General features: G+C 40.7%; 1 protein-coding gene across 1 annotated transcript in view; it reads right to left on the bottom strand.

Moving 5' to 3' along the window:
• TMEM132D (transmembrane protein 132D) overlaps positions 1 to 25713 on the bottom strand; it is a 41191-nt gene that overhangs the window by 14603 nt on the left and 875 nt on the right. The gene's annotated exons all lie outside the window — the stretch shown is intronic.

The following is a 25713-nucleotide window of genomic DNA, read 5'->3' as shown; positions in this document are numbered from 1 at the left end:
TTTTTTATTGCACTAATCCACCTGAAACACATTATAGAGCACATTGATTAAGAGAACTCTGATACCAATTAATTTCTAAGAAATTTTTTAGTTTGTTCTATAGCTTTGTGGCAAACATCAATATATTATCCTCAGCAAAATACACCTGAGTGAAATATGCAATGGCACATTTTAAAAAGACTTACAATTCTGGGCAAACATCCAATTCTAGCTGCAAGTTTAATACTGCCTTTGTGAACGTTACAGATCTGACACAATGTTTGCAGTGTGTTGGTGTAACTAACTGAAAAAATCCCCTCATTAAAAGTCTCTCCTCAGGAATCACCTTTTGGTTTTTTAAATCAAGACTTGACGTATAAGATTTCGGTGGATTTTTCCCTTCAATGTTCCTTGTGCACCCATTTCCGCTACTAATAACAGTCAAATTTATCTCTATGCAGTGGATTTGCACAGAATCTATACATTTTTCAAGGACGGAATGAGAGAAGGGCAGGTGACACGCAGTCATTTGTGGACACATCATGAAGCCCCCAAACACACCGTCCTCCCCCATGATTCAGCACCTGCCTAAGGGCTGCCTGCAGTCTGTAAAGGGCATCTTCCTCATCCTCACTCAGCCACTGGGCTCAGGACAGCCAGGAAGGTGATGTGATCCCGGTGTTGAGCGGCCCCTTTCCCACGGGACTGGCAGTGGAGCTGCCTGGAGGAGGGATGCTTCATTTCAGGAGGGCTTTCAAGACACCTACATTTGGTTTCATTTTTGGGTCATGAAATTTGGTTTCATTTCAATTTCAAATGATTAAAATTATGTAAAAATACTGTAACATCAAGGAAAAAGTTATTTTAAAATGAAAAATCAAAACATTTCATTTTGGAAATGTCAAAACACAATGTTTCTTTGACACAAAGGGAACCTGCTAGCATCCTTTTCTTCCTTTTTCTGTCAGAGATAAAATTTCTGGGAAAGTAGCATAATTTCATGAAGCTGTTTTACAGAACTACAAATTCTGACAGAATATGTTCTGCCAAATTCTCCCCAATAAGCCGTAATCGACTGGGGCCACAAATCAAAACAAAACCATCACAATGAAACTCTGCTCAATTAAAATCCAATCACATGAAATCTGGACTACCTTTAAGGTAATGAATAGTGCTATTCTCATTTGCAGAAATGAACATAAAGGCACAGAACAACCTTTCCAAAAGTCTGGGATTAATTCCCAACTCCATCACACGCTTATTAGATGACTGTGTGTAATTTATTGAGATCCATACTCCCAAGGATATTGAAGTGTTAACTCCCACTGAACTCAAGGGGAGCTTGGTGGGTAAATCTCTTTAAGAATCTGGGCTTTAATCTCCCTTTGATGTATTTGCAAAATGAGGATACTATCCCCTTGTTTTACAGGGATTTTGCAAAGCTTAATCTATAAGAAACAAGAAAAAGCTCAGGTGCTAGGGTTACACAAGTACATCTTTCTGTTGCTTAAAATTTATCTGTAGTTAGAGGACAGTCCTTCGCTTTTCCCACCCGCACCAGCAGTCGATCACAGCCACACCGAGAGCACGATACAGGTCTGTGGGACGTGGCGCAGGGTGAAACTGTGTCCCTGGCAGGCAGGCAATGTGAAGAGAAATCAAATGGCTTCATTCACTCCTGCTGTTCTCCACTCCTTTTGCTGCTATGGCCATCCCTCATTTGCTGTTGGCTAGGCTGCAATTCCTGCTTTCCAGCTGGAAAAGGAAGGTGGCGACTTCCTGCCCACCTGCTGCTCTTGACATTCAGTGAGCGGCGATCCTGCCAGCACAGGATAAGCCAAAGAATGAGACGGCTTTGGTGTCTGCTCCTCTAAATCAGCAGGACACGGGAATGTCAGCACTGTCACGTAAGAGCTTTAGACAGGCAAGTACTGTCTGACGACTAGCCAGAGAGCTGCTGGACTCAACCCACCACCTCGGGCTTTAGATTTTAGAAGCCACAATTGTTTGTAATGTGTGACAACACTTTCCTGCCTATGTTAATTAAGTTACATCTTCCTATTTCTCTTTTGGTCTGAAAACCACATGCACTCTCTATCACTCACTGCAGTCATCCAAGTAAAGTGGAAGAAGGGTGATAAATACATCCAGTACCCCAACCTTTTTACTACTAAACTGAAAATGGCGTCTCTCCCTTCCTTCCAGTAAAGCTTAAAGAGGAGTAATGGCAATAGAACAACTTTGCTTCACGCTCGTAAAAAGAAAGGAGACACACAGGCTGCTGGTTTGTCTCCGGGTAATAAATACCTGACTTCCAGGTGAAGCACAGCCGATGAAGAATATGACAAATTGGATAGACTAAACGCTGAAACAAAACTGTGCCGTAAAGGGGATGGTCAGTCTTCTGGATTTGTCAGATCCAGTCAGTGAAGCAATGCTGGGGAGAGGAAGGTAACTGAGATGCATACAGCCTGAAACAGCCTGTTCTAAGGGCTGCTCACACTGCGTGTGGGACCCCCCGCCTTTGGGAGCAGCTGAGAGGAACATGGGCAGAACAACGTGCAGCACGGATCTGACTGAATACACAGGATGGCAAAGTATTTCAAATAACTCCTATATTCTCCCAGGGCAGCTGAAGGACCTTAGGAGATGCTGAATCTCCCCAAATGCAAAAGAGCAGGCAAAGGAGCACTGGCAGTGCCGGTGCAGAGCAGTCCCGCTGCTGCCCAGCTCTCCCAGCACGCTGGGGCTGGAGCGCTCCCGACAGCACACCGACACATTGATTTCAGACCCAGACTGTGAAGCTAAACAACCAGCAGCATTAACCTCCAGTCAGTAACTTTGATTTTGTCTATAATTATCATGACAGTAAAACTAGGTGTGCAAAGCATCTAATTGTCATATCCGGGACACTCCATACTTCCCTTGTCTATAGGAAACTAAAATCTCTGCCAACTCCTTTCTCTTCCACAGGTGATCCAGCATGCAATTCAGCTGAAGGCATCAAATTTTTTTCACTATATTTCTTTCATTCACAAATGGCCAAAAACATTTCTATTGGCTACCATAATACTTACTGATTTTACACTGCTTTGTATTATATTAAGCAACAAATCCATATTTGGATGAATTTACTAGGTATGTGCTTTATGCTCTCGTATACTGACCACAGAAAGTATGTGTGTCATTCTCAGTTGCCTGCTAGAACAAACAATGTATAGCTGGAAGATCAATGCTAAAAGAAATGTTTTACTCGAATGCTGGTTGTTCTATACAAAAGCAAAAGGTCCTTTTAAGAAAAGATTTCTCTGCATGAAAAAGAGGTTTCTCATCTGTGGCACCCAGGGAGAGTGCAGTCTCCCAAAATGTCCCTTCTTACTGCAGCAAGCGGTGGGCTTGTCCTCCCACGGAGACCAAGGCTCATCCTTGTCTCATAAGCTGGAGAGGTGCTGGTAGCACAGCTGGACTATAACACTGACTGAGCAGGAGTTCCCTTCACCCCACTACCCGAGGGAGCCCCCTGCTTTTGCTATTGGCACACATGCTGCTGCCACCCACATGGCTTCTCGTGGCTGCGCTAGCCATGGTACCTTGTTTCTTTTTGGGTGATACCCATGCTGTATAATTGCATAAGCACATGTAGGAATTGGACTCTCTGAATCTCTGCAATATTTGGATAGTACAGTATTTCCATGGGCTATGTTGAGTTTTCTTTTTTGGCACTGCCATCACATATATTACAATTATGTTAACAAGCCTGTCTTTCTAAAGAACTCCGATTTTTCTCTTCATTACCCTGAGACACACTTCCAGTCATTTCTCATCTATCCTTACCAGGTCATTTTTGATATATTGTACAAGTGCAAAGGAGAACTCTACTTCACGAGCAAATTCAAATGACTATTACATATATGCTGCTTTTGAGGGTGTAGGTGGGATGGAAGTGAAGCATGCATGATGTGTTGAGTAGCGTGCATTGCAGCTCCTCCGCACGCCCTGCTGCACAGACAGTGTAAGATCCCACGGCTGGGCAAGCTATGTGATTTAGCTCCCCTATTTCAGGTTGAGCTCCTAACTCAGGAGGTCCCTAGCTCAATTCTCAAAGTGTCAGCCAAGATGACAGTTGTTACAAATAGATCTTTTAAACAACCCCTGAAGAGAAATCCCTACCTCTCCAGCTGACTAGTTTCTACCCTGAAATGTGCGCACTAAAGGTCACTGAAGTCACTGTCCACGACAAAAAATTCATATCATATTCTGAGATTTGTATCTGTTACTCAGAACTGAGAACACAGTATGATTCAACACTGCCTCCAATTAAATTTAATTTTTCTCTGTTAGAAAAAATAAGATCCTCTTTTAAAGGGTTTTCATAATTTTATCGAAAATGACTAAAAAACTAAAAAATGAATAAAATATAAAAATTCTTTTGCATCAACTGCTGCAAAAGAAATTACCACCCTTATTGTGGCTTTAAGCATGACTGCTATGAAACTTGTTGTTGGTTTGGTCCAGTAAGGAGAGAGAAATAGAGAAGCCAGCTTAAAATACATTTTCTTTAAGGCTATAAGAGAAATGTAAATCCTTATAGACCATTTTGGACTTCTAAACTAGTCAGAAAAAGGCACTGGGCTGATATATTCTCTGCCCCCTTGGAATCACTCATCTTTCATCTCCATCACTGCACTGCAGACTGGAAGCATTGCTATTTTTTTGACAACATTCTCATTTTTCCAGCTTCCAAGAAATCTCTAGACAGGGATTGTCAGTTCTAATTATGTCGCTCATGCTGCAGCAACAGGTGGTTACCGAAGACTCAGAAATGACACTTTGACTTTTGCAAATGGATTACAAAGTTTGGCCCGTGTGCTTGACAAAACCAGCCATAAAGGAGGGAAGACAGGAAAGTGGTGAAGGCAGTCACATGGAACCAGGAAGACCTGGTTATGTTGCCTCCTCTGCCAACCCTTCCCAAATGCATGCGTGCAAGGTGCACCTGGACTGACTATGGACACGCCAATCCTCAAGCTGGATGAGCTATGGAGATTTATAACATATCTAACCAGTTGAGCACTGAAAGCAATAGAGTGATGTTTGGTGCTGTGCCCACATAAATTAGCTCCATACCTTCCTCCATAGAGTACAGCATTGGGTAGACTCATTAGCTTGGGCATCTGTGTGCCGTGGCATGCCACAGACATCACAGGCATGTCACGTCTCTAGACCTCCAGCAACAAATTGGATTGGATGTCCAAGGATCCAGTTTTCAGTAGAGCCATTTTCCATCCATTAAGTGGAGACAACAGCACTTTCTACTTCATAGGACAACCTTTATGTCTGGAGCGTTAACGATGCAGTATTTCTGCCCAAGGATTTCATCCAAACCTCAGACTTTTCTTTGACTCTGGTAAGCTTTGATCCTACCCTAAAGGGCCAGCACTTCTGCCCTCAAACAAGAAGTGTCCTGCTCTTCTAATGTCTTTCCAAAGAGTAATGGGTTATACATAAATTTTAATTAGGGACACCACTGAGAACCGAACTGACCTAAGCCAAGTATGAGATCAGACCTCCACAGACTTAAAGGAGGTGAGAGCCACACAGAAGTGAATGAAAAGACCCTGCAGTGAGAAGAGAACGCCTAGATGAAAGGAGAGGGGTTTGATCTCTTCAGTGCTCTCAGACTTCAGTGTCCCACAAGCTCGGATCTGCAGGCAACTCCTTGAGTTAAGACATGTCTCAGCTGGTACTTAATAGAACAATGACCAAATGCTGCTGAAATTACTTGTGTAACTTAGACACCATCCTGAGCACAGGCATTGCACTTCAGTCACTCCAACACAAGGAAAAAGAGAGGAAGCATGTTTAGCAATGGCTTTAAAAGTTAGAGCTACAAGGACAAAGCGATTTCCATCTTGGTAACAGGGTGACTTGAAAGAGTCTTAAAGGTTCAGTCCTCTTTCTGATACTGAGTTTGCACGGGCAAAGTCTAGTTCTATTCCTCTGGCAAGTATTCAGATATCCAACATTAAAACTTAATAGAAAAAGGAAAAATCTGTTGCAATATACATACACTCATGCATGCATGCCAGGCTCTGGAAAGTTGACCAACACCTTGCAGTGAGTGGGGAAAAATAATGCAACAGCAAAGCACAAAAAATTTCTCAAAGAGACCTATGCCTTTTTAAGCCAAAAATCACTTGCAGAGAAGCATATATAACAGGATTGTGCTCCAACAGCACAGCAGCAGCCATAATACACAAATGCCAGATGAGAGCTGGCATCAGCCAACATGGACAGGCTGAAATGCCAGAGAATGTTTTCCAAACAACACTCGCTGTAAAAGTGACTGCAAAGTTTGTATTGGAACGGGAGAGAGCATCCTTCCCCACAGGAGTTGTGGGCTAGGATGCTGAGCAACGAGGGGACTTCTGTCCTCACTTGACCCACTAACACAATCTTCTCTTTCTCCAGTTGCCTATTTCTGGTCAACAGAAGATAAATGAGTTTCCACGCTGGACTGCAAAACGGCACATGGCTGTGAGCTCGTCACCCCTCACACTGGTAAGTTGTGACACACGGAGGTCAGACTGTGACCACGCTTGCATGAGTTGCAGCAGATTGGCATGGCTGGGGGGCTCACTGCCTGATACACTTGTTTTTAACAAACTCCTCTCTGCAGCTTGCTTGTTATCAGCCAAGCTCCAGACAGGGCTGTCTGTCCTTTCCCTCTCTGCTAGGTCCATGCTCTCTTTGCACTCATTTAAGGAAGACGTCAAGCTCTCAGTGCCTACTGGTTTCCTTTTAATGGGGAAACAGCAATGAATCAAGGGAGGTGCGTGTGTACGTGCGTGCATGTACATGTATACAAGGCCAAAGCTGGAAACAGGACAGGAGTGATCCTGGCATTCCCAAGTATTCCACAGACTGGGTAGCAGCGCTGTTTCCATCAGGCTTAGAGGAAAATATCATCATCATTCTAACATGCCTCCCACCATCTGCAAACACCGCTGCTACTAATGCTTACCTTTCCTTTTACATCTCTAAACAAGCCCTTGCGGAGGTGCTGAGCTAAACCCAGGCTCCTCCAGCATCTCTCTGAGGACAGAAATAATCCAAAATCACTTGCTCCCCACCGTGAACAAAGGTCATTATTTTGACAAATTAGTTAAATCTCTCTCAGTCAACAACAATGACCCTGAATTATTCAGCATGCATCTGTCTTTTTCCCTTACAAAAACGGCTTGTAAAGCAATAAGTGTATTTCACTTGAGCCACTTCTTAAAGATGTAAGACAGTGTGGGTTTACTCCAAAGCCCCTTGAAGTCAATGGGAGTCTTTCATTTAATTTTCATTTAATTAATTTCATTAGATTTGCAGATGATGCCAAGCTGGGAGGGGTTGTAAGTACTTTGGAGAACAGGGTTAGAATTCAAAATGATCTTGATAGTGTAGAAAATTGTCTGAAATAAATAGATGCAATTCAAGAAAGGTAAGAGCAAAATATAAAGTTGGATAAAAACAATTAAGTACAGGATGGGGAAAGATTAGCCTGGTGACAGCAGTGAAGAAAAGGATCTGAACTAGAGAGGATCAGAAACTCTCCAACTCTAGGGATCATTGAGGACTGGAAGACGGCAGAATTACCATCTGCAGTAATTTTTAAGATCTGCTTAGACAAATGACTGTCAGGAATGTTTTCCATAGCTGGACATATTGTTGCTTTCAGCTCAGTTTGAAGATTTCAGAAATATATTTTCAAGCCATATATTCAGATATGTAATGCACAACTTCTCCTGTCTATAGTCCATGCATATTATCTACAAGAAATGTGGGTTTTCTGGGTAAAAAGGGAAACAAGTATTTCATCTTTATTCCTCAGATTCAATACTGATCACAAAAGCAAAAGCATGTCCTGTTGTACTGGAAAATATATGTTGCACACTAACAGACAGAACAATGCAACCCATGTGAAAGCCATTATTTAAAGCTCTTCTGAACTTCTGGACAAGAGACAAAAGCAGGCTGCGGTGTTCAGCACCCTTTCTGATGACCTGGAGTGAACTGAAGTCTTTGTAGCAAAGTAATTTATGTTGCTAGAATGCAATTAAATAAGTTTGCAGTGCACAAAGTAAATGTTATTTCATACTTTCTTCTCTCCTTATGTGATAAAATGCTAAATATATTATTCACACCTGTATTTATAGCAATAATGGTGATAATTTACGTTTCTTCGTGAAGTGTTCTGATGCGCAAGACAAGCTATTGCCTGAAAATTGATTGCATTTCATTAAATCAAGAAAATTCAAGGAAAAAACATATTAAAAAGATGGGAGCATAGGCATCCTGTTTTCCTGATACACCTAAACAAAGGCCTGATTTAGGACCAGTTAAATTACTGTGGATCAATACTGTTTCATTTCCGTGTCTCTTTCTTTGTGCAGTCTAATAAAATAATAACAACAATGGTGATGATGATGAACATTTTGTATTTGAACTATTCCTACTATCTAATAGCGTCTCAGCATTTTGCAAAAAAATCTCCCAACAACACTTTGTAAAGCACATCAGTCTCAGTGTTTATGATATAAACGTGTGTCTGCGTGTGCATTTTTTCGTATAAATACGTATTGTCCTCATTGGGCAAATGAAGGAAGGAAATGTTTACGTAGCTTCCCCATGGTCACAAAGTGCTGGGGAATGCTATCCGCAAATGCGATCTGGGGCTAGAAATGAAGCCTCATTACTCTAAGGTTTGAGAATAATCAACCAAACCATGAAAATAGGTTAGCATGCTTAGCATAAATAGGAAAGCCAGGCCAGAAACTATTTCCTCTCACAGGCATATTCTAGAAAAATTTGGAAAACAAAAACACACTCATGGAATGGATGGAAGTCCAGGTAAGGACTGAAGAGACGCAGTTTCTGTTTCATCTCTGCCATTTGACCTCATAAAAGGTTTTGTTTTCTGCTCATTTCATTCATTCATTAATGTTTTATTCATAGCTGTTCAGACTGTCACAGGACAGTCTCTGATAGGGAACTGCAGTTCCTGGTCATTGCGACTCGGGGCTGTTGGGCGATGTAGGTGCTATCATAATATAAATGGACTGAAAGAGACAGTAATAAACACGGTAAGAGCAAATGTCTGTCTCGTGTCTATGGCTCTTACAACGCAGAAGACAACAGGCCAGATATGTAGGATTTAGGCTAGGATGTGCTTGGGGCTTATAGTCATCAAAGCAAAGACAGTTCTTAAGACATGCTCAGGGTCAGTATAAGATTAGAAAAACATCGGCTTAGAAAAACCAAAGAGAAAGCCAAATTGTGCTCTAGCTCTCAACCTGTCAGCCCTATTGCAGCTAATGGGGTTACATGGCAGTGCAGTCAAGGTGCCGTTTGGACTTCAAGCGAAAAGCAGTTGATCTTGCTAACCTGAGCCTACAGTTCCTCTGAGCTTCCTTTCGCTTTCAAAGAAATGATAAGAGGAACACTTTCAATAAAACATTCCAGGAGCTGGTTTCAGTGAGGATGGGGAATCGAAGGTGGAAGATAATTTGAGAGCATTTTGTAAGATTTTAGCTGCTTATTCCCCATTGACTCTGATGGGAGTCATGCTGCTTTGATCTTCCTTCCTGATAAGCACTCATACCATGTATCTGTTTACTGTTAAATTGAGATGAGTCCTGAACTTTGATATCTGAGCTATCTTCAAACAACCAAGAAGAAAGAATAGCCAGATTATGGGAAAGGGGTTCCATCTGAAAGTATACTACCTTGCTGTATTGACGTCTTGCATGTTCTCGGTGTTTAGGAATTGATGATATTATTAACAAAGTTGCATAACTGATCAAGAAGCTCTGGTGAAGCTGTGTTTCATCTGAAGACACCAGGGTGCGGAAGCTACAGGAATGAGCAGGCATGGGTTTGTGTACTCAGTAGCCGGATCTCTTCCAGCAAACTCCTATTTAAAGCCTATGATGAACTCTGGACACTTAACGGAAGAACTGTACCAGTCAGCAGCTTGTCTCTCCCAGCACAGGCTGGAAGAAGCAGAGCACCTCCATGCAACAAAGACACAAAGAGGAAAACAGAGGAAGCCATGAGGAAGTCTTTGAATCTGGATTTGGCCTTGTAATTGAAGAATGGTCTAATTAGCAAAATCTTCCAGATTCACATAGCAGTGCTGGGTTTCTCAAGGACACTAGAAGGACTTGGGTGCTGAGGTCCCAAATGATCAGAAGTGGACATCAAATTTTGCTAGTTCATGCTGAAAATCCCTCTGTGGAAATCAGGATTACACCACAGACAAAGGATGGGTGACTGCTCTTGTGTCTATCTAATTCATTACAGGTTTTAAAGTCAGAGGCACAAGAGAGGGACTTTTGAATACCAGGATTTGCACCAAGTTCTGCAGTACCCTGGAGAGACCTACATCTCTTTTCAAAGACAGATATTCCCACCTCCAAAGAAACATTTATGAAAACGTGTAACAGAATTGTCAATCAGCAGCTTCACTTGCTCCTGCAGTGCTTAGAGACCTGTTACATCTTCGCTACTCCCTGAAAGAGCAGCTGCTGTTACTCACAAGTGAGCTGGTAGAAATGAACGTTCTAAAATAAAAAATCTCCTCTCGAAAATAGCACACATGGTATAGGGGAGCGGAAAGGGGAATTACCAGAGTTCTACATTCAGTTATTGTTATTTATTTCAACACGGCAGGTGATGGAGCTTTAGTCCTGGACCATCTTCTGTTCTGCTACAAATCACACAAATCCCCAGCCACAAGCCTAAGGCCAATCAATTTTTACAACAAACCTGAGGCACTGACTCCTCTTTCTTGACTCATTCATGTCTAAGTAAGCTCAGAATCAGAGCAGACACATCAGCCCAGGGGATGCAGACTCTTTTCCCAAAAGCAGTGCTTCCAGAAGTCCTACCACAGCACCAGCTAATCTTCAGCACTTACCTTTGCAGGTCCAGCTCAGAGGGAAGGAAGAAAGCTAGCAAGAAAAGTGCATTTTTTGCAGGCTGGTGCTTTTTAGCTTGGCTTTAGCTTGCCCACATTTGTGAACTATGTTAGAGAGGTCCGAGTCCCTCACATACACCTCCATGAAAGAGCAGAGCCATTTTCCTTACTTATTAGCAGGATGCTAAGATGACTTTTTTTCTTAAGTTTAAGAAATTCCCAGGAAGATGAGTGGAGCAGTTTTTATAGTGAGGCTCTTCAGGAATTGCTAGTTCAAGAGTTAGGTGGACACGTGAGTGTTTCACTTCTTTACAGGGCACGCAAGTGATATGACAGTGCAGCCTGTCAGATCTTCTCTGGCATTTCTCAGATACGCTTGCTCTTTTATAAAGACCTCATGGCCAAAACCCAGCAACACTCACGTACTCAGTGTCGATGCTGTGCCAGACATGCCCAGTCTTTAGTGCTTCACTTACACTAATGCACGAGTCCCCTGCATAAGCATACCCTGGCCTACATTGCAGGCACCTGGAGCAGCTGGGCAGCTGCGCCTCTCCTCTTGGTTTCCAGACAACATGAACAAACTGGACAGCTCAACTATATGCAAAGTCCCCCGGAAAAATGTACATATTAATGCCAAACTCTCAGCACAGCGAGCTGGCAGGAGCTCACTCTGGTTTTATCCTTCACACTCATCAGTGGGCTGAGCAGGCAACGGATGACAAGGGCTAAATATTACTGCAATTGTACTGAGCTCCACCTGGTACCGCAACTCCAGCTGCTCATAAACTTACCTTTGTTATTTAAAACAGAGCAGAGACTACGCTCATTTGATATCCCTGTGCTCACTAATCATGCACTTGTCATTGCGGCTTCAAAGTGGCAGACTGCAAGGTTTGCTGGCGTCCTGTCCCCCTCCTCCCTTTTCCTGCGGGAAGCCCACCTGTGCCATCACTCAGTTGCACTCGACTTCAAGATCTACTATGAAAAAGTTGCATGTATCTGATGATTGCCACTCATCCATTCCCAGGGAGAGCAAGACTGAGAAAGAGGGAGCACTTCTCTGTGCGGGATGGCATTCAGTGGGCTCCACAAAGCCTTCGGAACTTCTCCAAGAATTATTTGCTGTGAGTTATTAAACTCCCTATTTCCCCCGCAGGTGAATAAAGGTTGTCTGCTTCAGGAAGATGCTATGAGAGACTTGCTAAGATTATTCAGAGTTTTTTTCAGAAGCAGATCACATTTTCAGAATGCAAAATCACATTCTAGAAAGAGAAAAGCTGATTACAGGATACGTATCGCTCCTCCCTGGGCTCTTCTCTGCTGTGTCTCACCCTGTCTCTGTGTACGTATGTGCGTATTTCAGTGGTCTGAGATACAACAGTTGGGAAGAGGCTCCCTAATACTTTTATTTTTATTTGTTTGAAAAGCAGGACTCCATATAATGGAGGGAGAAGGAAAATGAAAGATATGAACTGTGGTTGCTGCAAAATCTCAGTGTGTGGTTATTCACGCCTATAGGACTGCTGGGGACCAAGCTACACTTCAAACTTGTTGGCTTCCATGTTTTTCTGCATAAAGCAGTACTAAAAAAGAGTTGTTCTATCACCCTCGGATATTGAGAGGAGATCTTAGCACAGTTTCAGCTGGATCTTTGAGCCTTCTTCCCTCAGACATGTGCAGACAAGGGAGATTTTAGTTTCTTTGCACTTATAGATGGATATGTGTGAATCCTGAAAGGCTTTCACGAGCTAAAATAAATCTTTCCACATTAGCAGACACTTAGATGGAGACGTCACTCACATGGCATCTGTGTCTGTCCTACCTGCTTTTTATGTACAAAACACCATCCGCAGAAGTAGCCTGGCCAACTCATTTCACCAAGAGTGCTTTCTTCCAAATCCTCATAGCTGGCTAGCATGTAAATGTTGCTATTTAGGCTCTTTGAATTACAACCATTTCTCATTCCCATATCTACTTGTAAATCTTCTGACAAAACTCATGAGCAAAGATAATTTTCCAATGGATCAATGTAAGCTTCTTCCTCTTTTGCACAGCTTCTTAATAGGCTGTGTGTGCTGCAGAAGCATGTTCCCTTGTAATATGTTATTTCTCATACAATTTTAAAGTTCATCTACTTTAAGTAAATCTGGCTGTTTCAGCTAAAAGTTGTGTAGCCTTAGGGATTCTTTACCAGATGAGCAGATGATCTTTTTAACACCTTGAATTTCTGACTTTCATATCTTTCATTACATCAATCTCCCTTTCATGATTTATATTTATGCCAATGCCCAATTCCATTACAACTCTCTCTTCTGCTTTCCCAATTTCCTCTATTATTCTTTTTGGGGTCTATAATATCATTTCAGTGGCTAACTCACAGGCTGTCACTTCACATTTATGAACTGAAACATGAATGTGCATTATTACTTTATTTTTATGAAAATCCATGATAACTAATGCACTGATTCAATTTCTACCAAGAAGCTTTATGTTTGGTTTCATCATATCTGGCCTCTAACCTCCAACCCTCCAAACAAACTTTTACATCTATATTTACATATTGGGATCGTTACAGTTCTTTTATCTCCCTGTCCCAATGACTTCAGAAGGTATAATGGATTTAGGCGGGAGTTTAATTAGAAACTGCTCTTTGCTGTATTTCAGGCTACATTTCGTGTGAAAGGGAAAAATACGACTCTAACAAATGAAAGACTTGATGTAACCTCAAAAAAGCCCCAAGCTAGCTAGATGAGTGTTTAGTGGAACAGACAATTAGACAGTGGGAGATCACGGTGGTGTCCCATTCCCTAAAAAGCTGGCATTCATTTTATACCAGTTTACATCTTTGTAACAAAACCACTCTCAGCAGTTTGCCTCCGTTTTATCAATGCAGGCAGAATCGGATTATTTTCAGCAGGTTTTTTCCTTATTTTCCTTCTCTGATGAGCAGGGACTATCTCTGAGTATCCTCAGATATATACTCAGGTCAGTCTTGGTCCCCTGGCTCTGGCCCACCTGCACTCCCGTCATGCTATAAAGAGGAAAGAAAACATATGAGGCTTTTCCACTTACAGATAACTGGATTGGTCATTGCAGTGTCAGCTTTTGACAGAAGAGCCAAGTTGGGGGTGTTCCCAGGAAGAGAAAACATACCAAACTCCAGCAAAGCCTGCCTGAGTGATGGTCTCATTATGATTTAGCTCATTAAAATTCATTAGAACTTAGGGCAGCCCTGAAGCACCCATGAAATCTGCTAGCAGCAAACTGGTCTGCACAGGGACTAGGTTCCAGAAGACATAAATATGCCTCTCAGTTCCAACCTGTGCGCTGCAGATACCAGGTGGGTCTGAACAGAGGACTTTTCATCTAAAGCCTTTTCAAAAGGAAAATGTAATGATAGCTAAATAATAAGTCTGAAGATTCAGCAGAATATTCTGTACTTTCTGTACTGCAGCTGGTTGGTGGACATCACCCGCTTACTGTCAGACCTTGGCAGGGATAGTTCAGATTTCAACCTGATCATGCACTTAAACTGATCTCTTGAATTATATTTTCCAATGTGTGCTCAACTCCCATTAGACTATACAAGCTCAGTGACCTTAAATCACATTGCAAACCTCAGCCTTACAATCAAGTTGTTTTTCTAACCCTTCCTTGGATCCTTTCACTAAACAAAAACAGAGTAAATGACAGATCAGATAAAGCTAATCATTACCACATCGGGGGATATCCATTGTAAAATAAGGGGCAGCTTATGGCCTGAAAGGATTGACATCGTCTTGACATATTATACCAACCTCTGGCAAAAGTACATGATTAAACATAATTGTTTAAACTAGAAGTTTGTAAACAGCTGATCATTTCACCCTTGGCAGCGTGTAAAGCAGACAACTCTTTTGCTGATGACTGCGTGGGAAAGAGACCAAGACCCTTCCCCTGTGGATCTCCCTCCGCCAGCACCGTAACAGATTATTTTTTTATTTGTTTCCTGTGCTGTTGTGTGAAGGAAGCCCTCTCCCAGCTAATGTGCTTCTGAGATCACCTTCATTCATGTCCCCAAGTAATTTCTGACTTATCTTTTCTACAGTTTTTCTGTGGGCACACTTTGTAACATTTAACGTCTCATTTTATGCGCTCTGTTTTCTCAGAACCTCAACAGCAACAAACCAACCAGCCAGCCCATGAAGAAAACTCTTACCAGTAATTAGTCCTGCTAGAAACCAGACGATAACTGTCAGATCTGGATACTAAAAAGTACAGGATGAGGTTACTCACACCTATGTACAGCTTTCCTAGCAGCCTGAGCTCCAAAGAAATAAATATCAATGAAGGCAGTCCAGCTGAATCTACTTAGAGAAGAGAGAGCAGGAGATGAGATTAGACACACACATTGTTTAACCTGGGAACAAAGGGCAGAATTTGGAAAACTACTTGTCAAGGTGTCTTCAAAAATTAGTATAGTACATACAACTGTATTGCCAGAGGGGCTGTTTCTTATCCCGTCTGCAGGCCTGTGTGAAATCCTTGTGATGAAATTGTCAGCCCTAGGGAAACAGTTGCTTTCAAGATTTGTTACAAGCTTGAAACTTAGCATCATCAAAATGTGTGAAGAACTTTCAAGGAAACATGGGCTGACTTATGGCTATGGCACTGAAACAGCTAAAATTGGCTCTGGCTGATCTTTGCTTTCAGCATTAAGCTGATGCCAAACTAAACCATCCAGTGACGGCGAGAGCTGTGCTTAGACACAAAAAAATTTCCCAATAAGGACTAGACTTTCTCTTCTCTTCATCAAATAAAGTGCAGAGCAATCCCATTAATTACACTGGGTTAACTCTGGATTTTCAGTGGCAGAAATGAGATCCAATCATTAGCAGAAATTGTATGTGTGCATGTGAGACTGGCCCTGATTTTTTCTTCTAGTGATAGTCAAGTGCAATTAATCTAATGCTTACAGACAATGCATAAAATGTAGTTTAGTACGCATCCGTTGTGCCTTTAGATGCCTTTAGTCACCAGGGCAAATAATATTTTCCTTCATTACTGAAGTTTCACTTCTCCCTCTCTGGCTTTTAGTAGAATGAAATGGAGCATGTAATGGAACGTCATGTTCATAGGTTTCATTTTGGTATCAGCTCCAGGTCTGCACAAAATCTCAAACACTACAAGAGCTTTTCACATGCTCACAAATGCAAAAAGAAATTGCTGAAGGCACTCAAAACCCGAAATCTAAAGAAGATGCCCTAAATTTACCCAAACAAAAACCCTTTACATTTGCAAAATAATTACCTGCTTGCAAATAATCAGGTTACTTTTAATAGTTATTATATGGAAGAGATTATATAAGTTGGGAGAAAATATCAGCTTTCTATAATACCCACCTGCTCTAAATACACAGTTATACTTTTAACTAAAATTGAAGAGCCGTTAAGACCAGTTTTTGTAGGTGCTTAGGTTTCTAATTCCCAATTAAATTAACTGGATTTGAATGCCTAAATAGTTTCAAAAATCAGGCTTATCATCCAATAACCAGTTAAACAAGGCAATGATGCAAAACAAGGCTGAAACAAGGAAAGATGTACAGCATTTCTATGGGTAGCTGATGTGGAAAAAATTATAGTACTAATATCTGCTACAAACAAATAAAACACCTGTGTCACAATCTCAGAAAAGGCAGTAGACCAGATCCCGTCACATGTGTAAAGCATGAGACTATTACAGATAATTATTTCTGATAATAAACTGGACTCAGATAACTCCTTGTATTCTGACATCTCAAAGCACTTTTCAGATGTGTTTTACTTGTTTACTTTCTCACGCTCTTGGAAATCCTTCAGAAGTACTATGTCAATTTTATAATTAACTGCAAAAAGAACAAGTAAATGGGTCATGATGGAAAACCAGGGAAGAGCTGAGAGCACAAGCCAGGACTACACTGCACTTGATAAAATGAAACAATGCAAAAACGTCTGCCTCCAAAACATACTCATTCTGAGCTATTTAAGTATAGCATTTTTTTTTTATTTGATTATGCCACACCAAAAACATATGTGGAAAAGGATGAATTGGCCCTTCATAGCATACATTTGCTGTGCCAAAGCTTACCCAGCTCCCTAAGTGGAAGTTGAGCACTTCTACAAACGTTAAATAAGTAACTGCAGGATCTAGACATGCAGCCGATGGTGCTTATGAGACATCAGGATACCACTAGATATTTTATTGTCTGGAAGCTTTCAGAAAAGGTTAGCAATGAGACTGATATAAGAAGGTTAAAAACTGGCAACCCAAAGGGTAGATAAGGGCAGAAACACAAAGAAAAATATTTAAGACATGGCAAGCACAGAAAAATAGCCAAAGCAGCAGCCACAGACAGTATGGAACAGCTGGATAGCCACTACAGAATAACCGCAGGAGGAGCGAGAGATGAGGCTGAGTTAAAACGATGGGTGGGCTGGGTATCGCTAGCTGAATGTTAGTGACAACAGCAGCTAACAGAGTCAAGTGCTGGAGGTGGAAGCATCCAAAGGTGGACACATCACCTCCCATACATCATCTTTAGATTTATTTTCCTGCACGTATATGGAAGGAAAGAGAGATATGAAAACCTACTCTGTGGATACAGATGTTTCACCATTACAGCTGTAGCAGGACATAGACCTGCAAGACTTCTTCCTGAATTTAGAAGTGCTCTGACTGCACTCAGAAATTCAAGTATCACTCTCCATGGTACCAAAGGGAACTGTTCACCCCCTAGATTCGTGTCCATATTTCTTCTCTCCTTATTAATTAAACCTTGGTCTGGTAAACAGTGAGCATGATTATCTCCCTAAAACAGAATAGAAAAATATTTTGAAAAGTACCCTGTTTCAGTGGATCAGCCACAAAGGTCTGAAACTTACTTTGGCTAAGTCAATTCTTTTAGCCCGTGGCCTGATGTACAACGCCCTTGCCTTTTAAGCTTCAGGCAGAGAGAGCTACATGCTTGCCTCAACAAGGTCCTAGAAAGTAATGCGAAGTGGTCCAGACGGTGGATAAAAGAGAAGAAATCTTCAGTCAGTAGACCTGCACAGACTCTGTTACATAAGAAATCTGGAAATATTTCTAAATCCTTACTCAGCCACTAATATTTTATCATGACAGTCATTTTTATGTTCTGTGATTAAGTTAGATTTAACAGGAGTGTTTCCTAAAGTGTCTGTGCTCTGTCCTAGTTAGGGTTATGTATATTATTAACAATCATAATGATGACGCTTAGATAGTACATTTTATGCAAAGATCTCAAAGCATTTTTCAAGGATTTAGTATTAATGCTCTTTATCTGTCAAGGTAATTCAGAACCATTATACATCTTTTGTATGTGTCTATGCTGAGACAGATCAAATAAATGACATGCCAAAGATCACAATAACGCACCGATGTCACAGCTGAAAGCATATGCCAGAGCCCACACTTTAACCAGCACATTTCAATGCAGCATCTGAAAACCCATCCAATGGGTTATCCAATTGTTATCCAATCTTATTAAGGCAGAGGCAAATGAAATGAAAATCAAGTGTCACCCACTGTATGCAGACTGAGCCCTCATTAGAATCTGTAACGCCTAAAATCCCAACCCAGGTTTAACCACTAGAGCATACTTCCTTTCTTCATTACTAATGAAGAAGAGAGAACTGGACATGATTACAAGTGCGGGCTCATTATGTCCTTTCGACCTCTTAGCCTTCCTAACACTTGTAGGCTCTTTTTTTCCTTCATATGTGTATGTCCTAAATAAGCCCCTTGTTCTTCCAATTGCCTCTGAGAACTCTAGGGATCCTCCAAGTATCCCATAGCTAATATTCAGGATATTTCAGATCTGACAGCAGTTTCTCTACTAACTCCAGCCTCATCTTCAGCTAATATTAACCAATATAGTACTGATAGAGTCACAGGATCTAAGCATATTTAAATCAGCTGAAAATATCTTGTCACATACATTTTTATTTTAATAAGACCAATCCCTTCCATAGCTAATACAATATCTGGACAGTCCTGCAAATGATAAGCAAAAGCAAAGTCATTTAGTGGCTGTGCTGTATCTGATATGTCCAGAAAAATCCTAAGTTGGGCTGAGAAGACAGTAATTTATATGGCATATTGTAACTTCTTACTGCGTGGTAACAAAGCAACACGGAGTTTTGTGTCATGATCTGGAGGATGGCTTAGAACAGGCACGAAGAGCTATAAATACCACATCTTCTAAAAGAAAGTGGCAGACGGTCACTGGAACTGTAGAACACAGAGTTTTAAAGCTAGAGGGAACTTTTTAAGAGAAAGAATCACAACTTATAATGATTAATGCAAGTTCCTGTTTTGGAGACATGTGCTATTGGATGATCTGAGCCCAATTTAGGTTTCATTTATATCAGTGTAACATCATGTGCTTCAGTAACGCACTGCTGGCTTAGCCCAGTGGAAGAAAGAAGAGAACTAATTTCCCTTTGCATTCAGCTTGTCTGTTCCTTCCTTCCTCTGCACATTTTTTCTAGAGATCAACCAATCTCCTTTCATTGAGATGATGGAGCACTTCTCAGTACTGGGATTCAGTATACAGTGAGTTGGGTTTTGAATGCAGCTAAAAAAAGTAAGACCCCTAATCCTCTTTGAAAGGCAAGGTGATTTTGACATTCCTACACGGGTACCTCTTGCTGTACAAATCTGACACTCAGAAATAGGTGAGCCACTTGGATGGTCTTCTTCACGAGAGTTCCTGAGCATCTTCACTGGGGCAATTCACAGGCACAGGGCCAGGATAAGCCTTTTACATGGATGGTATCAGACTAATGATGTGACAGCATGGGAATGCCTGTGCAAAGCCATAATTTCACATGTCATTAAAGCGAATACACAACAGAAAGAAGCACTCCTGGCCATCTCTCACCCTCAGCTACTGATTCCCACTCCAATGTCACTTCTTTCCCAGTGCTGGCACAAGCACCGTGAGCATCTGAAAGGAACTCAGTCAGGGAGCAGGGAGCTGAGCAGGCAGCTCATTCACAAAAAAAAAAAAAAAAAAAAAAAAAATTGATTCATTTTCACTCAGCTGCACTCATGGCCAGCAGAAAGATGGGGATGGCAGCTCCGTGTTAGTTAAACAGTCACAGAATTGCACCTTAGCAATTGTTTAACACATTTGGGACATTCATCGGTCCCTTTTGGGTTCAGCAAATGATTAAATCTGCTCATTCAGATCTCCTTTGGCATCACTGTTTGGATATTCTTTAGATTTTGCCTCATTCTTTTTATGGATATAGACATATTCCTCCCAATAAAGGAACAGAAATACCCACAGAAAAAAAGAGATTATCACCCCTGGCTCTACAAGAACACGTATTCTTTCCCATTAAGCACAAAGAGACAGATTTCTGGGTATCTGTAGAATTTTGAGGAAGTCTCAATTCAGGAATTATTTGGATTTTTCCGTTACAGAGAAGTTTTGTATCTTATAAGCTTATAGCCTTTCATAAATATAAAGAAACTGTAGTCAACAGCAACTGCAGCAGTCACACTGGGATTTTCAGTATGGGTGATTACAAAAAGGCAAACAACTCCACAAAAACCTTGTTACTTCTCAAGATTCATATCAAAATTGAGAATTGGCAGAATATGAAAGAGACAAATCCAGGAACTTCAACAGCTTTAGGTGAGTTTCAGATGATTCCTGGGAGATGTTGGACTGTTACAGCAGTTCTACATTTAGAACTCATCTTTGCCATGTCTGCTCTCCATACCAGAGAGAGCTTAAAATTGTTCCTGCTCCCTTTATAACCAACATCAACAGCACATGGACTGAACTCAACAGTTATTATTACAACTTTTATTTTTGATAGCGCATTTTTCTAAGTTTGTCCTGTCTCCTGACTACTAGAGAAGATCAGAAAAAGTATTTTCTTTTTCACAGTTTCTTCATCCTAAGGTGAAAAGTTCAGAAAGATTCTGATGTCAGGAATACTGAAACTGAGTTGAAATGACAGGACATGATTTCATCATTTTCTATCAAAATGAAATGTTTAGACATCGCAGAAAATAAAAACATCCATTTGCTGACTTAAATCAAATGTTTGTTTCAAGACAGATCAAAATTATTTGGGGTGGAATAAGGCAGTTCAGTTGGTGAGAGAAAGCACATTATATTGTGGAAAACCATGGCATGAACTTGATCTTCACCGAACCCTCAAGGCAGAGATTTATTTTCCCATTATAAAATTCAGCCCTACACAACCATATTCTAAGCAAGTGTTCTAAGCAAAGTGTAATCTAGACAAAATCCCATTTGCTGATGGGAAAGTATTTTCTCTGATTTTGTTGATCTTCTAGACAAAATCCTATTTGCTGATGGGAAAGTATTTTCTCTGATCGCTCAACAAACTATGCCGATTACATCTGTTTTTTCCTTCTTCTTGGGTCTTCTGAACCACAAGCGACCAAAACCCATGCGACAACCTCACCTGAATGTGATATTGCACATTCTGGTTAGCTAGTTTAATAGATCACTGCTTCTGAACCAGGGGCTTGCTCTTCCTCACTCTTCCCCCTCTCCCACTTTTCTTTGCCCCCATGGCAGGATCCTTTTCCTCCTTCTGTCCTCCTCCCTCCACTAACTCACTGGAGCAAGCACCAGGAGGGGGTGAATACTTGGCCTCCCCCTTTTGACTAGGTGAGTTGTTAGACTCAATCAAGCCATAACATGCATCTCAAATCACTCTTAGCTTGGCTTAAACTCAAGAGATCACAGGGAAACTGGGATTCTTCATACTCTCTTGTTTTTAAATTTTTGTGTGTCTTTGCAGTACCTCCAATTTTGGGGCCCGTGCCTTTGACCTGCAGCCATGAGGGTTTTCTTTTCCAGTGAAAGCTGGAACTGAAAACTTGTGTAATCGCATGCATCCAAGAATGTGTTGTGAATAGAATATCAAATGGGCTGCCACTAGCAATATGGTTGTGAAATCTGCAGCACTGGAACTGCCAATGCTAAACCAAGGAGCAGATAAAATCCTGGACTCGATTATCTTCTCCCCTTTATTTTTTACTCTGTCACTCCACTGACTTTAGAAGAATTCAACTTTTCCCTGAAGTGCACCGGTGTAAGGAAGAAAAGAAACAGCTGTTAAAAGTTTAATGTTTTAAAACACTGTCTGCTTCAGGCTATTTTAAATGTTCTGACACTTCAGTTTTTGTGAAGTCTGTCACTTGATTAAAAAGAAGTTATTTTGCCACTGATAAAACTACACTAAGTGTTATTGAAAGATTTATTGGTCTGCGGTAATATTTTAGGAAGTGCCAAGCGCGTTGTTATGCCCTCTAATACGGTCCAAAGTGAACAGAACAAAGCAGCTACCAAGCCTTTGCCTGATCAGCAATAACTTCCCACCATGTAGCTGTGGCTAGAGCAGGCTGGCTTTGCAACTCTACAGCCGCTTGATAAACAGCAAGCAGGGATAAAACATTACTGCTTCGCTCCTCACGCAAAGCCAGAAAGATGAGACTCTGCAGAGGACAAGCATAAACGCCAGGCAATCGTCCCACAGCCAGAACTGGTTGTAGAGCTTTGGGAAATGGAAATCCAGAGCGAGAGGCCACCCAGCAACATCTTGCACGGCCCCTGCACATGGGACACAGCCCCATGACTCTGCGGTAAGTCCTAGGTTGTGCAAAGGATATCAGTAGTACCGATCCTCCTTTCACTCCTTCTGCCCCCAGGAGTTTGCTTGTAATACAGACAAAAGTTCGTATGCCTGCCCTCCCGTTTGCATCCTTATCTGAGATCTAAGAAAAGTACGAGATGCTCTAGAAGGAAATAAGCTAAAGGTTTTTTGTTAGAAGAACATGTGATTTTGGATAACACACAGATTTGGAATGGGGTCTTCTACAAAATAGGCAGTGTAGTACAAAAAATGGCCAGAGAAACTGCATCCTGTTCCCAGTGTTGGCACCATTCACTGTGTGACTTCTGGCAAGTGGCTTCTGGACAGAGCTGAGAATATATTGGAATTTTTAGTTAACTGATCAAACAAAATGAATCTAAAGGTGTTTTCATGTCAGGGCAACCAAAATGCAGATTTTCAATTAATTCATCAAATTGAATGGAGCATTGGAAAATGTTGTTTTGGAGACTTTTAGGCTTTGTTAAGCCTTGAAAAAATGGCCATTTTGAAACGGAAATGTCTTTTCAAAATGAAAGATTAAAAGATGTTGATTTTTCCACTCTCCTTTCCTCATTCTTGATTTAAATAATTTTGAGAATTTGATCCACATTAACAACTCAACAAAAAAAGTTTGCTTACCAATCACTCTTTTCCATGAGGGCAATAGGAGTTTTACCATCTACTTCAATGGTCAGAACTTCTTTACAGCACTTTGAAATCCTCACCTTAACTTTTCTGTGTCTCAGATTCCTCATTTGTGAAACAAAGCCTATAACATGCCTCCATTTTTTGACATGGTTACTACTCCACCATGGTGGACCAAATCATTTCAGACAATTATTTCTCAATAACAATATTGTTTTAATGGACTAAATTCTGTCCTGACTTATTCAACCAAGTTCAAGTAGATGCAGTTTGGCAGAAAACAAGTCAGTGCAGAATTTGGTCTAGCTCTTTAAAGTTCTTTGAAGTCCCAGATGAAAGAAGTGAGTAATAAATGTGGCCCCTGAAACTAAAAGAAGAATGAGGTATCCTCATTCTGCAAGGAAAATGAGCTTAAACTCATCATTAATCAACACCAAAAAAAAAGGAATAAAAACTAAGCCACAAAGACGTAATCAATCTGTTAGATGCTACATGACAGATGCATTGAAAAACAGCAACAGTAAAGACACAAAGAAATGTCATCTTAAGCTTTATATTTCAATGGGCATTTTAAGCAGACTTTTCCTTCCATTTTATATTTACTACTCTAATGCCCAGAGAACAGAAACTCTAATTACTGTTGCATGCTGAAGGCTGGCCAGTAATTATATATCTTCATTAGATAAGATGTCTGTGAATAAGGCTTGATCTGAAACAGAGCAGGTAAACCGAAAACTCAGAGACACATTTTCAATTAAGAGCTCACTTTAAACTGGCATCTCATTTTATTGCTGCTGAAACCTGCCTTCCTGCTGCGGAGGAGTGAACTGTGGTGGGATGTCTGCAGAAGCCCAGAATGTCTTGATCTCTGACTAGTGATTTCCTGTTTTGACAGAGGGCCTATCATTAGCATCATTGTGCAATGGTATGTATATGAATAATATTAAGCACACAAGCCTTTATTGGTATATTCATGTACTTACAATTAACGACAGATATACACTTATGTAGTACTACCACTTTAACCTCTTTGACAGGGTTAAAGCTGAGTGTATTGTATACTACAAACTGTTGCAGATTTATATCAGCTAAAACCACTTCACAAATACCCATTGAACATGCCAAATCATTCTGACAAACTAAAACTTTGGGAAAAAAAAAGATTTTTAAAATATCTTCCAAATGATATATTTGCTTTCAAACTATTTTTTCCAGTTCTCTGAAAAAATTAAGAAGTTACTTAATGAGTGAGTTAGTGAATGAAGATTTAGTCCATTAACTTCCACAAAACAAGGCAAGGACCCCAAATAATTTCTTTCTGTTTTTAAACCTAGATTCAGTCCATCAGTTTGTTATATTTGGCAGATATAGCAGATTCAAAAGGTCTTCATAGAAGTAAAAAAAAATGTCTGGATTAAGACAGCCAGAAAGACACATTTAATCAGAAAATACCAGCATGGTGGCTATTCAGATAAATTGAAACCCTGAGTAGCTTCTAAAAGGAAACATAAAAACTGCTGGACTTTTAAATTGCTTGGGTTTATCTTGTGAATAAGAAATTATCATCAAGTTACTTAAAACAAGTCCAGTGAGTGTAAACATTGCATTTTTTTGACAAAAAAATTAAAATCTGTTTAGAGATAGCTCAGGAAAGATCATTTAAACCCATACCCAGCTCTATTCTTCAATTACGCTGGCTCCAAGTTGTCACTCCCTCTGTGACATGAAGTTACTAAACTTGTAGATATGTTTCAAACCCCCAACAGTTTCCCATATGACAATAACAACCAAGTACCTACACTCATCTTGGCCTATAAAGGCAAAAAATGTCTACTAGGAAGAGGCTTTTTCAGCTAATGGGGCCCAGGGAGGCTTGCTTTGGAGCTAAACACTACCTTCAGCTCTTTGAATCCAAAATAAAATGAACTAACATAACATTGAGAAAGCTTAGCATTCCAGTCAGCTTTAGGCTAAGGCAAATTTCACAAAGGCCAAGTGCTCAATATGGTGCAGTTGACAAAAGTTAATGGGATAACAGTGATTCCCAGCAGCTGGAGGGGTGGCTTGTAGTATTTGTAATCGTTTTGTGACATGCTGGTTATGTTAAAAAAATTCAATTTTAACTTTTATTTGTAGCCATATCTCTCGTTTCCTCTTCTCAAGTGACAACCATAGATAAGTTTGTGAAAAGATAAAAGCTGCTGTAGACAAGCCAACATTTCTGTCATTATGCTGGAATACTTTCCACCATATTTCCCACAATCACCACTGCTGACCATGTCCTTCCATTACCATTAATGTGTGTTCACCATTAACCAAGCCAAGTGGGAATATGCAGGACTTCTTACAAGCTTTTAGCAGTAATATTAGTAAGAGCTGAAAGCCTTCAAGAAACAGCAATTTTCTTGAGGGTCCAGTCTGACCCTAAGATTTCAG

This window comes from Fulmarus glacialis, unplaced genomic scaffold, assembly GCF_000690835.1.
Source record: "Fulmarus glacialis isolate BGI_N327 unplaced genomic scaffold, ASM69083v1 scaffold15331, whole genome shotgun sequence".
NCBI lineage: Eukaryota > Metazoa > Chordata > Aves > Procellariiformes > Procellariidae > Fulmarus > Fulmarus glacialis.
The sequence above is the reverse complement of the archived record's forward strand: the minus strand, read 5'-3'. Positions and strand labels throughout refer to the sequence as shown.